The sequence below is a fragment of the Notolepis coatsorum genome, assembly GCF_963971535.1.
Source record: "Notolepis coatsorum genome assembly, chromosome: 6".
Lineage (NCBI taxonomy): Eukaryota > Metazoa > Chordata > Actinopteri > Aulopiformes > Paralepididae > Notolepis > Notolepis coatsorum.
The window spans coordinates 94,844,685-94,858,949 of record NC_140170.1 but is presented as its reverse complement, the minus strand read 5'-3'; positions in this window follow the sequence as shown (position 1 = coordinate 94,858,949).

The window sequence follows — 14,265 nt, the reverse complement described above, 5'->3', positions numbered from 1 at the left end:
CTGGAGACGGACTGATTTGCTGTCATCACATTCTCTGTAATTATAGAACTGTCGGTTACAACTGTGGTTTGCATCGATGTTGTCCCACCAGAGGAGGCTGGGGTTTCTACAGTATTCTGTGTTGCTTCACTGCTTGTCTGGACTGAAGTAGATTGCTCAGTAGTGGGCAATGCAGTGGAGGATGATTTTACAGTTTCACCTGTTATTGTTGGAATTTCAGTCTTGAATGATGTGGAAGGACTCTCCTCTGATGTAGAATGAGACATTGAAGATGTTTCAGGACTGCTCAACGAAAGCTTAGTTGTCATTATAATTGGTGATGTGACCTCACTTTCAGGTGCAACTGTTATTTGCGTCAATGTTGTCTGTAGTGTTCTTGTGGGCAGGGCTGTGGAGAATTGTACAGTTTCATCTGTCACTGTGGACACTTCAGACTTGAATGTTGTTGAGTTTGACTCTTCTGTTGTAAAAACAGTTTCTTGGGTTGTTGGAGAAGTTTGTGGACTGGAGACGGACTGATTTGCTGTCATCACATTCTCTGTAATTATAGAACGGTCGGTTACAACTGTGGGTGGCATCGAAGTTGTCCCACCAGAGGAGGCTGGGGTTTCTACAGTATTCTGTGTTGCTTCACTGCTTGTCTGGACTGAAGTAGATTGCTCAGTAGTGGGCAATGCAGTGGAGGGCGATTTGACAGTTTCACCTGTCAGTGTTGGAATTTCAGTCTTGAATGATGTAGAATTATTCTCCTCTGTTGTAGAATGAGACATTGAAGATGTTTCAGGACTGCTCAACGAAAGCTTAGTTGTCATTATAATTGGTGATGTGACCTCACTTTCAGGTGCAACTGTTATTGGCGTTTGTAGTGTTCTTGTGGGCAGGGCTGTGGATGATTTTACAGTTTCATCTGTCACTGTGGGCACTTCAGACTTGAAAGTTGTTGAGTTAGACTCTTCTGTTGTAAAAACAGTTTCTTGGGTTGTTGGAGAAGTTTGTGGACTGGAGACGGACTGATTTGCTGTCATCACATTATCTGTAGTTATAGCACGGTCAGTTACAACTGTGGGTGGCATCGAAGTTGTCCCACCAGAGTAGGCTGTGGTTTCTACAGTATTCTGTGTTGCTTCACTGCTTCTCTGGACTGAAGTAGATTGCTCAGTAGTGGGCAATGCAGTGGAGGAGGATTTTACAGTTCCACCTGTTATTATTGGAATTTCGGTCTTAAATGATGTGGAATGTTTCTTTTCTGTTGTAGAATGAGACATTGAAGATGTTTCAGGACTGCTCAAAGAAAGTGTACTTGTCATTTTTATTGGTGATGTGACGTCTCTTTCAGGTGCAACTGTTATTGGAGTCAATGTTGTCTGTAGTGTTCTTGTGGGCAGGGCTGTGGATGATTTTACAGTTTCATCTGTCACTGTGGGCACTTCAGACTTGAATGTTGTTGAGTTTGACTCGTCTGTTGTAAAAACAGTTTGTTGGGTTGTTGGAGAAGTTTGTGGACTGGAGACTGACTGATTTGCTGTCATCACATTCTCTGTAATTATAGAACGGTCGGTTACAACTGTGGGTTGCATCGAAGTTGTCCCACCAGAGGAGGCTGGGGTTTCTACAGTATTCTGTGTTGCTTCACTACTCGTCTGGACTGAAGTAGATTGCTCAGTAATGGGAAATGCAGTGGAGGATGATTTTACAATTTCACCTGTTATTGTTGGAATTTCAGTCTTGAATGATGTGGAAGGACTCTCATCTGATGTAGAATGAGACATTGAAGATGTTTCAGGACTGCTCAAAGAAAGCTTAGTTGTCATTATAATTGGTGATGTGACCTCACTTTCAGGTGCAACTGTTATTGGCGTCAATATTGTCTGTAGTGTTCTTGTGGGCAGGGCTGTGGATAATTCTACAGTTTCATCTGTCACTGTGGACACTTCAGACTTGAATATTGTTGAGTTTGACTCTTCTGTTGTAAAAACAGTTTGTTGGGTTGTTGGAGAAGTTTGTGGACTGGAGACTGACTGATTTGCTGTCATCACATTCTCTGTAATTATAGAACGGTCGGTTACAACTGTGGGTGGCATCGAAGTTGTCCCACCAGAGGAGGCTGGGGTTTCTACAGTATTCTGTGTTGCTTCACTGCTTGTCTGGACTGAAGTAGATTGCTCAGTAGTGGGCAATGCAGTGGAGGATGATTTTACAGTTTCACCTGTTATTGTTGGAATTTCAGTCTTGAATGATGTGGAAGGACTCTCCTCTAATGTAGAATGAGACATTGAAGATGTTTCAGGACTGCTCAACGAAAGCTTAGTTGTCATTATAATTGGTGATGTGACCTCACTTTCAGGTGCAACTGTTATTGGCGTCAATGTTGTCTGTAGTGTTCTTGTGGGCAGGGCTGTGGAGAATTGTACAGTTTCATCTGTCACTGTGGACACTTCAGACTTGAATGTTGTTGAGTTTGACTCTTCTGTTGTAAAAACAGTTTCTTGGGTTGTTGGAGAAGTTTGTGGACTGGAGACGGACTGATTTGCTGTCATCACATTCTCTGTAATTATAGAACGGTCGGTTACAACTGTGGGTGGCATCGAAGTTGTCCCACCAGAGGAGGCTGGGGTTTCTACAGTATTCTGTGTAGCTTCACTGCTTGTCTGGACTGAAGTAGATTGCTCAGTAGTGGGCAATGCAGTGGAGGGCGATTTGACAGTTTCACCTGTCAGTGTTGGAATTTCAGTCTTGAATGATGTAGAATTATTCTCCTCTGTTGTAGAATGAGACATTGAAGATGTTTCAGGACTGCTCAACGAAAGCTTAGTTGTCATTATAATTGGTGATGTGACCTCACTTTCAGGTGCAACTGTTATTGGCGTTTGTAGTGTTCTTGTGGGCAGGGCTGTGGATGATTTTACAGTTTCATCTGTCACTGTGGGCACTTCAGACTTGAAAGTTGTTGAGTTAGACTCTTCTGTTGTAAAAACAGTTTCTTGGGTTGTTGGAGAAGTTTGTGGACTGGAGACGGACTGATTTGCTGTCATCACATTCTCTGTAATTATAGAACGGTCGGTTACAACTGTGGGTTGCATCGAAGTTGTCCCACCAGAGGAGGCTGGGGTTTCTACAGTATTCTGTGTTGCTTCACTACTTGTCTGGACTGAAGTAGATTGATCAGTAATGGGCAATGCAGTGGAGGATGATTTTACAGTTTCACCTGTTATTGTTGGAATTTCAGTCTTGAATGATGTGGAAGGACTCTCATCTGATGTAGAATGAGACATTGGAGATGTTTCAGGACTGCTCAAAGAAAGCTTAGTTGTCATTATAATTGGTGATGTGACCTCACTTTCAGGTGCAACTGTTATTGGCATCAATGTTGACTGTAGTGTTCTTGTGGGCAGGGCTGTGGATGATTTTACAGTTTCATCTGTCACTGTGGGCACTTCAGACTTGAATGTTGTTGAGTTTGACTCTTCTGTTGTAAAAACTGTTTCTTGGGTTGTTGGAGAAGTTTGTGGACTGGAGACTGACTGATTTGCTGTCATCACATTCTCTGTGATTATAGAACGGTCGGTTACAACTGTGGGTGGCATCGATGTTGTCCCACCAGAGGAGGCTGGGGTTTCTACAGTATTCTGTGTTGCTTCACTGCTTGTCTGGACTGAAGTAGATTGCTCAGTAGTGGGCAATGCAGTGGAGGATGATTTTACAGTTTGACCTGTTATTGTGGGAATTTCAGTCTTGAATGATGTGGAAGGACTCTCCTCTGATGTAGAATGAGATATTGAAGATGTTTCAGGACTGCTCAACGAACGCTTAGTTGTCATTATAATTGGTGATGTGACCTCACTTTCAGGTGCAACTGTTATTGGCGTCAATGTTGTCTGTAGTGTTCTTGTGGGCAGGGCTGTGGATGATTTTACAGTTTCATCTGTCACTGTGGGCACTTCAGACTTGAATGTTGTTGAGTTTGACTCTTCTGTTGTAAAAACTGTTTCTTGGGTTATTGGAGAAGTTTGTGGACTGGAGACGGACTGATTTGCTGTCATCACATTCTCTGTAATTATAGAACGGTCGGTTACAACTGTGGGTTGCATCGATGTTGTCCCACCAGAGGAGGCTGGGGTTTCTACAGTATTCTGTGTTGCTTCACTGCTTGTCTGGACTGAAGTAGATTGCTCAGTAGTGGGCAATGCAGTGGAGGATGATTTTACAGTTTCACCTGTTATTGTTGGAATTTCAGTCTTGAATGATGTGGAAGGACTCTCCTCTAATGTAGAATGAGACATTGAAGATGTTTCAGGACTGCTCAACGAAAGCTTAGTTGTCATTATAATTGGTGATGTGACCTCACTTTCAGGTGCAACTGTTATTGTTGTCTGTAGTGTTCTTGTGGGCAGGGCTGTGGATAATTTTACAGTTTCATCTGTCACTGTGGGCACTTCAGACTTGAATGTTGTTGAGTTTGACTCTTCTGTTGTAAAAACTGTTTCTTGGGTTGTTGGAGAAGTTGGTGGACTGGAGACGGACTGATTTGCTGTCATCACATTCTCTGTAATTATAGAACTGTCGGTTACAACTGTGGTTTGCATCGATGTTGTCCCACCAGAGGAGGCTGGGGTTTCTACAGTATTCTGTGTTGCTTCACTGCTTGTCTGGACTGAAGTAGATTGCTCAGTAGTGGGCAATGCAGTGGAGGATGATTTTACAGTTTCACCTGTTATTGTTGGAATTTCAGTCTTGAATGATGTGGAAGGACTCTCCTCTGATGTAGAATGAGACATTGAAGATGTTTCAGGACTGCTCAACGAAAGCTTAGTTGTCATTATAATTGGTGATGTGACCTCACTTTCAGGTGCAACTGTTATTGGCGTCAATGTTGTCTGTAGTGTTCTTGTGGGCAGGGCTGTGGAGAATTGTACAGTTTCATCTGTCACTGTGGACACTTCAGACTTGAATGTTGTTGAGTTTGACTCTTCTGTTGTAAAAACAGTTTCTTGGGTTGTTGGAGAAGTTTGTGGACTGGAGACGGACTGATTTGCTGTCATCACATTCTCTGTAATTATAGAACGGTCGGTTACAACTGTGGGTGGCATCGAAGTTGTCCCACCAGAGGAGGCTGGGGTTTCTACAGTATTCTGTGTTGCTTCACTGCTTGTCTGGACTGAAGTAGATTGCTCAGTAGTGGGCAATGCAGTGGAGGGCGATTTGACAGTTTCACCTGTCAGTGTTGGAATTTCAGTCTTGAATGATGTAGAATTATTCTCCTCTGTTGTAGAATGAGACATTGAAGATGTTTCAGGACTGCTCAACGAAAGCTTAGTTGTCATTATAATTGGTGATGTGACCTCACTTTCAGGTGCAACTGTTATTGGCGTTTGTAGTGTTCTTGTGGGCAGGGCTGTGGATGATTTTACAGTTTCATCTGTCACTGTGGGCACTTCAGACTTGAAAGTTGTTGAGTTAGACTCTTCTGTTGTAAAAACAGTTTCTTGGGTTGTTGGAGAAGTTTGTGGACTGGAGACGGACTGATTTGCTGTCATCACATTATCTGTAGTTATAGAACGGTCAGTTACAACTGTGGGTGGCATCGAAGTTGTCCCACCAGAGTAGGCTGGGGTTTCTACAGTATTCTGTGTTGCTTCACTGCTTCTCTGGACTGAAGTAGATTGTTCAGTAGTGGGCAATGCAGTGGAGGAGGATTTTACAGTTCCACCTGTTATTATTGGAATTTCGGTCTTAAATGATGTGGAATGTTTCTTTTCTGTTGTAGAATGAGACATTGAAGATGTTTCAGGACTGCTCAAAGAAAGTGTACTTGTCATTGTTATTGGTGATGTGACGTCTCTTTCAGGTGCAACTGTTATTGGAGTCAATGTTGTCTGTAGTGTTCTTGTGGGCAGGGCTGTGGATGATTTTACAGTTTCATCTGTCACTGTGGGCACTTCAGACTTGAATGTTGTTGAGTTTGACTCGTCTGTTGTAAAAACTGTTTCTTGGGTTGTTGTTGGATAAGTTTGTGGACTGGAGACGGACTGATTTGCTGTCATCACATTCTCTGTAATTATAGAACGGTCGGTTACAACTGTGGGTTGCATCGAAGTTGTCCCACCAGAGGAGGCTGGGGTTTCTACAGTATTCTGTGTTGCTTCACTACTCGTCTGGACTGAAGTAGATTGCTCAGTAATGGGAAATGCAGTGGAGGATGATTTTACAATTTCACCTGTTATTGTTGGAATTTCAGTCTTGAATGATGTGGAAGGACTCTCATCTGATGTAGAATGAGACATTGAAGATGTTTCAGGACTGCTCAAAGAAAGCTTAGTTGTCATTATAATTGGTGATGTGACCTCACTTTCAGGTGCAACTGTTATTGGCGTCAATATTGTCTGTAGTGTTCTTGTGGGCAGGGCTGTGGATAATTCTACAGTTTCATCTGTCACTGTGGACACTTCAGACTTGAATATTGTTGAGTTTGACTCTTCTGTTGTAAAAACAGTTTGTTGGGTTGTTGGAGAAGTTTGTGGACTGGAGACTGACTGATTTGCTGTCATCACATTCTCTGTAATTATAGAACGGTCGGTTACAACTGTGGGTGGCATCGAAGTTGTCCCACCAGAGGAGGCTGGGGTTTCTACAGTATTCTGTGTTGCTTCACTGCTTGTCTGGACTGAAGTAGATTGCTCAGTAGTGGGCAATGCAGTGGAGGATGATTTTACAGTTTCACCTGTTATTGTTGGAATTTCAGTCTTGAATGATGTGGAAGGACTCTCCTCTAATGTAGAATGAGACATTGAAGATGTTTCAGGACTGCTCAACGAAAGCTTAGTTGTCATTATAATTGGTGATGTGACCTCACTTTCAGGTGCAACTGTTATTGGCGTCAATGTTGTCTGTAGTGTTCTTGTGGGCAGGGCTGTGGAGAATTGTACTGTTTCATCTGTCACTGTGGACACTTCAGACTTGAATGTTGTTGAGTTTGACTCTTCTGTTGTAAAAACAGTTTCTTGGGTTGTTGGAGAAGTTTGTGGACTGGAGACGGACTGATTTGCTGTCATCACATTCTCTGTAATTATAGAACGGTCGGTTACAACTGTGGGTGGCATCGAAGTTGTCCCACCAGAGGAGGCTGGGGTTTCTACAGTATTCTGTGTTGCTTCACTGCTTGTCTGGACTGAAGTAGATTGCTCAGTAGTGGGCAATGCAGTGGAGGGCGATTTGACAGTTTCACCTGTCAGTGTTGGAATTTCAGTCTTGAATGATGTAGAATTATTCTCCTCTGTTGTAGAATGAGACATTGAAGATGTTTCAGGACTGCTCAACGAAAGCTTAGTTGTCATTATAATTGGTGATGTGACCTCACTTTCAGGTGCAACTGTTATTGGCGTTTGTAGTGTTCTTGTGGGCAGGGCTGTGGATGATTTTACAGTTTCATCTGTCACTGTGGGCACTTCAGACTTGAAAGTTGTTGAGTTAGACTCTTCTGTTGTAAAAACAGTTTCTTGGGTTGTTGGAGAAGTTTGTGGACTGGAGACGGACTGATTTGCTGTCATCACATTATCTGTAGTTATAGCACGGTCAGTTACAACTGTGGGTGGCATCGAAGTTGTCCCACCAGAGTAGGCTGGGGTTTCTACAGTATTCTGTGTTGCTTCACTGCTTCTCTGGACTGAAGTAGATTGCTCAGTAGTGGGCAATGCAGTGGAGGAGGATTTTACAGTTCCACCTGTTATTATTGGAATTTCGGTCTTAAATGATGTGGAATGTTTATTTTCTGTTGTAGAATGAGACATTGAAGATGTTTCAGGACTGCTCAAAGAAAGTGTACTTGTCATTGTTATTGGTGATGTGACGTCTCTTTCAGGTGCAACTGTTATTGGAGTCAATGTTGTCTGTAGTGTTCTTGTGGGCAGGGCTGTGGATGATTTTACAGTTTCATCTGTCACTGTGGGCACTTCAGACTTGAATGTTGTTGAGTTTGACTCGTCTGTTGTAAAAACAGTTTGTTGGGTTGTTGGAGAAGTTTGTGGACTGGAGACTGACTGATTTGCTGTCATCACATTCTCTGTAATTATAGAACGGTCGGTTACAACTGTGGGTTGCATCGAAGTTGTCCCACCAGAGGAGGCTGGGGTTTCTACAGTATTCTGTGTTGCTTCACTACTTGTCTGGACTGAAGTAGATTGCTCAGTAATGGGAAATGCAGTGGAGGATGATTTTACAATTTCACCTGTTATTGTTGGAATTTCAGTCTTGAATGATGTGGAAGGACTCTCATCTGATGTAGAATGAGACATTGAAGATGTTTCAGGACTGCTCAAAGAAAGCTTAGTTGTCATTATAATTGGTGATGTGACCTCACTTTCAGGTGCAACTGTTATTGGCGTCAATATTGTCTGTAGTGTTCTTGTGGGCAGGGCTGTGGATAATTCTACCGTTTCATCTGTCACTGTGGACACTTCAGACTTGAATGTTGTTGAGTTTGACTCTTCTGTTGTAAAAACAGTTTGTTGGGTTGTTGGAGAAGTTTGTGGACTGGAGACTGACTGATTTGCTGTCATCACATTCTCTGTAATTATAGAACGGTCGGTTACAACTGTGGGTGGCATCGAAGTTGTCCCACCAGAGGAGGCTGGGGTTTCTACAGTATTCTGTGTTGCTTCACTGCTTGTCTGGACTGAAGTAGATTGCTCAGTAGTGGGCAATGCAGTGGAGGATGATTTTATAGTTTCACCTGTTATTGTTGGAATTTCAGTCTTGAATGATGTGGAAGGACTCTCATCTGATGTAGAATGAGACATTGAAGATGTTTCAGGGCTGCTCAAAGAAAGCTTAGTTGTCATAATTGGTGATGTGACCTCACTTTCAGGTGCAACTGTTATTGGCGTCAATGTTGTCTGTAGTGTTCTTGTGGGCAGGGCTGTGGATGATTTTACAGTTTCATCTGTCACTTTGGGCACTTCAGACTTGAATGTTGTTGAGTTTGACTCTTCTGTTGTAAAAACTGTTTCTTGGGTTGTTGGAGAAGTTTGTGGACTAGGAAATGACTGACTCTCATCTGTTGTCAGAGTCAAAAGTGTGACAGCAGGAGTCTCTGATGTATTTTCTTTTGTTACACTGCTTAATTTAGTTGCAGTCTGTAGTGTTTCAGTTTGCAGTGTAGATAGACTTGTTTGAGTAAAGTCTTCATTGGTAACAGGTCGAGATGTTCTCATAGCTGGAGTTGATGCATCGAAAAGCTCACACTTTTTTCCGTGATATTGCTCACTGCACCTGTTAGAATATAGATAAAATCTTTAAGTAGAAAATGTCTGACTTAAATATGTTGTGAACTCTCCTACTCCAATTTTAACAGATTATTTGATTTGATCTTTATGTATCTCGAACAACCATAAACACACAAACTTGAAATAACAAAAAAATAACAAAAACGAAATAAAAATAGAATAAAAAAACGAAATAAAATACAAATAAAATATATCTTCCTAGACATGGAAGCAATTGTCAACATAGCTCAAGACAAATGGTTTTGTCCGAGAAGGGACAGAAATAAGCAAAGCTTATCTGTTCCTGCCCCTTCCTTACAATATCATATTAATATGTAATAAGTTATCTATCAATATCAAAAATAATATACCTATCCACTTCAGCAAAAGATAAATAAATAATTACAAAAATACTAGTTCACATTATTTTCAAGCAGATCAAGTATATTAATAGCTTACCGACAGATTGGTCCAATTTCAATGTTATTGATACATTCTCCCTGATGGTGACAGTAGTTAGGATTCTTTTTACAAGGTCCTACACACTGCCAGTGATCATCAATAATAGCAGCGGTGTAGTTAGCGAATTTACTGCAGTTGATAAAAGGTTGTAGATCTGTGATATCTATTGGGAAGAAAAGACAATCAACTTCAAATCATTTTTAATCAAATCTCGACTATCCTTTATAACAATACAATTTTGATAGATTTGAAACTTCTTTGCTGTATAAAAAACAATACAATTGTACGAGATATGTTCATCAAATATGTTCATCAATGGTGTGCCATACTTACTCATAATTGTTGTTTGTTGTAAGATGACTTTATTTAATTGTACGCTCACGTTACCAACAGCCTGACCAATAATTTCCAGGTTTCTGGTGTCATTGAAGATATTCTTCAGTACATGCTTTAATTCTGTATTGAGGAACTGTATTTGTGTTTCGTTGTTTGGGTAGTTGTATTGCACAGTGCTCTCAGCAATAATACTTCCCGATCTAAAAAGAATGCACAAATACAAAGTCAGTAGGCCTATGTAGGGATGATATATGACAAGATCTTTCTAAATAAAAAATATATATAAAATGCCTTTCTAAATAATTTTTTTATTAAAATAGAAAGAAAATTCAAGAAGTAGCATTTTGGACTTGGAACCACTAATCGTGTGGTTCCTGGGGGCGTGATGGTCTTAGCCCCCCTGAATGGCCTTTAAATCCCCTGAAATAAACAACTTAGTTGGGAGGGGTCTATTGTCTATTAAATTAAAGATAAGAGATCACCCTCAGAAATGAACTAGACATTTGCTGTCTGTGGTTGACAGTGAGTATATATCTGAATGGCCTGAATTCTCAAACCACCTTTTGACCATGCCCCCAATCCAAACCATTGTTTAGTAGTTAATGTTTTTAGGTTTCTCACAATAGTACTACCATGTGGTCAGATGACTCAGAGCTTCACAAGCCTCTTTGCTATTGTAAGGCAAACACATGTCTCCCGTTTGGTGGAAGTTGGACGGTGCTTTCACAAGTTCCAAATCACTTACTGCACATGCATGTTTACCATGATTTTGTCTGGAATTTTATTGGATCTGGTGGTCATATGGTTTGGTCCATAGGTATTTATTACCAGAGTTTGGACAGCTAGGTTTCAAAAAGAGTTCTAGAGTGTCAGTGGCTTATGAGTCACTATGAGAAGGTGGCCACAACATGGGGTCTATACTATCCAACCTGGCCAAACTCTGGTAATAAATGTCTCTGATTTGGCATGTCAAGCCTTTATCTAAATGACACATCTAAAGACGTTAGTCCCCAGATTCAACACAGCAAGTTTGGTGAGAATCAGGGAAGTTAAAGAAATTGTAAATGGTGGAAATTCCAATAGGGCGGACCTCATAGTCCCTTATTGCAAATCTGTTGTCCATGAGTACAGTAGATGCATCTCTCGATATCAGTTCCATGAATGTATGACTAATGGATCAGGAAATACACTAATGTGAAAGTTGAACGTTTGGCCTGATGTTGTTTCTAGAGGAAAGGTCTTAACAAGTAATAACTGGTCATAGCTCATTACATTGAATTCTTGCTTTTCAGACTGAAATGGTTGTGTGTTAAATATGTGATAACGTACCTTAACCTGGTGACTTTAACAACTTTGAAGTTTTGTTGATCTGCTTTCTTGCAGAAATGAATAAGCTGAAAATAAGAGGAAATAGTATATACTATCGATTTCAATCATGACAAAGAATGCAATCAGTACAAATCCTCCTCTTCTATAAATACCACAATAAATTGTGTGTTTGTGTGTGTGTGTGTTAAGGTAACCACACTTATTTGGTCAGACATTTTTTAAACCTATCCATAACTTCATACCAGATTCTCATGACTATATCTGTGGTATAATGAACAACCTTTACAACTGTCATGATTATGTAAACTTGTTATGAAAGATTTTCTGTGGTTAGAAGTTGGAGTCGCATAAAGAATAGCAACCCACCACATAGATTTTCTGACCTATTTTCACATTTACAATTCATATTTTCACATATAAATTGTTACGACCACGATTTTAAATTGTAAAATGAAACTGTAATGTGTGTGTGTGTGTGTGTGTGTGTGTGTGTGTGTGTGTGTGTGTGTGTGTGTGTGTGTGTGTGTGTGTGTGTGTGTGTGTGTTTGCGTGTGTTTGCGTGCGTGTGTGTGTGTCGGTGCAGGGGTGTGTCATTAACGATAGGTTATGACTATAACCAAGTTCTGTTAATTAGGGGATCCGCTCGGCATCACTTATGCACTCCCTCGCGTACGTGCACGCGCACTGAATAAATTCCACAAATGTACCTTTAATACCAGTATTAGTCTGACCACACCCCTCATCAGCTTACCTTCATAAGCAGGTGTGTGGTCACCTGCTCTCCTCCTTCCCAAGCATTCACCACAAGGTGAGGTCAAGGGCTGCAGCGGCGTCGGATGCCGAGCGTCACCCCTAATTAACAGAACTTGGTTATAGTCATAACCTATCGTTCTGTTTCATTAGGGGATCCGCTCGGCATCACTTATGCACATAGGGAGGCCGAGCGGAGCCACCGGCCGACAAATACACCCCGCTGAAGGCCCCCCACAACCAACAGACCCCCCCTAATGGAGGGCACCCCCCCTATTAGAGGTTTCCCGGGAGGGCGACGGACCCGACCGTGCGAAGAGGCACTCAAGCAACTCAATGCACAGGGTGAGCAGACCGTGGCTTGACCCCACGACTACACACACGCACAACCCGCATGCCACCCGGGAACGAACGGAGGGAACAACCTCGTTACTGCCCCCAGAATCACGGGGTCAAGGGCAAACCTAACCCCGTGGCAAGGCCGTAGCAGCGGAGCGCGAAGGAAGACCCAGACCCACCAAAGGGACTGGACCCCCTGGAACGGGGGCCCGGAGAAGTCCATGATGCCAGCATCAAGACCCCACCAGGTGGGCACTTAGTGACCCCGCCCCCCACATCGCCAGCGTATTCGGACAAAGGCCCCTCAGCCGAGCGGGCCCTGTCCTCCCCAACAGTACACCGCCTGGCACACTGACCCTGCAGAACAGGCAGTCAGCATGGCCGTAAGCACACAAAAAAGGTTAACCAACGGAAGCAGGCAGCGCACCGGGGAAAACCAGGCAACAGGCTGTTAACCCTAGCCTGGAGACTGCGGACGAGACAGGCGCCAGAAAGGACAGCTGAACACAGCCGCCCCGGCGGAAGGGGCGTATGCTGGCGTTGTTGCATGACCAAGCCTCCATTTAAAAACCCCCACCCAGAGGGGTCGAGGCAGAGAAGGCTGACACAATTGGCATACGTCATGAACGTACAGGGGCACCCTCAACCGGTTAACCCGGGAGTTGACACTGCAGCAACACACCAGAGAACCAACCACCCAGGTGTTACCTTATGCGGTGGTTGGTCCCATAACCCCTCAGGAAAAAACTCCAAAACACACCTGCGGCACTGCCGCAGCCCGTGTGCCAGTTTCCAACAGGGTTATCCCGGGCCTACGGGTCAACGAAAACATTACTTCGGACCGGGCCCGGTGATACGGGGAGCACAGGGTCCCCCGAGGAGGTCAAGACCACCCCAACAGGCCCCTCTTCACCATGCGTAAGAGAAGAGCGTAAGAATGGAAAACCAGCCCCAGCACCCCGTACTTGGTATTCCCAGGAGGTCACACAACCAAGTACTAACCAAGACCAACCTGCGTGGCGGCCGAGATCCGACGAGATCGGGCGCGTACAGGTTGGCACGGCCGTAAGCCATTACGACAGTGTAGAATACAATGTACCCAACAAGGGTTCCATAGCGCTTAACCATGTGACACCCGGACCGACCTAGCATTTTTCCCCCTGAAAAAAGCCCAAGTCCCTCAGGGTACCAGAACAGCAGATCTGCATCCCCGGCGGACAACGGGTTTAACTGATCCGGATCAGCGCGACCAGAACCAGTCCCGTGCCCTAACCACGCCGACATGCCAACTCCAGGAGAAGGGGCAGATATGCGTGTTGATCTTAAACATAAAAAGAAGGCGCCACTCAGACGTTTCGGTGCGAACCGCGCCCGGCGGCCCACCCCCAGGGCGTGAGACCCTTCCACACATGTTCAGATCCATTCCGTTATCATCCCCTGATATGAACGAGAACCCGTCGACAACCACACAGGTCGTCGGAAGAGGAAAACCCCCATCCCAATTGCTTTATAAAAACGCTGTTTTAACCCCAAGCAACCAAGGCGCGCCAGTCAGTTACCTAATGTCCAACAGAACATCCTGAGCTAGCACTATGTGTGCGTTGGGCATATCCACTTCAATAATATGCTATTTAGACCATCTTATTGAATCCCCAAGACGCCCAGGGGAACGACAAGAGGGGCGGGATGCAACCAACTCCATGAATGAATGAATGAAAACTTTAACCAACAGATTGCAGAAAGGGTACAACACAGTACGGCTCAATACACACAATCGGTAAGGGGAGGCAGA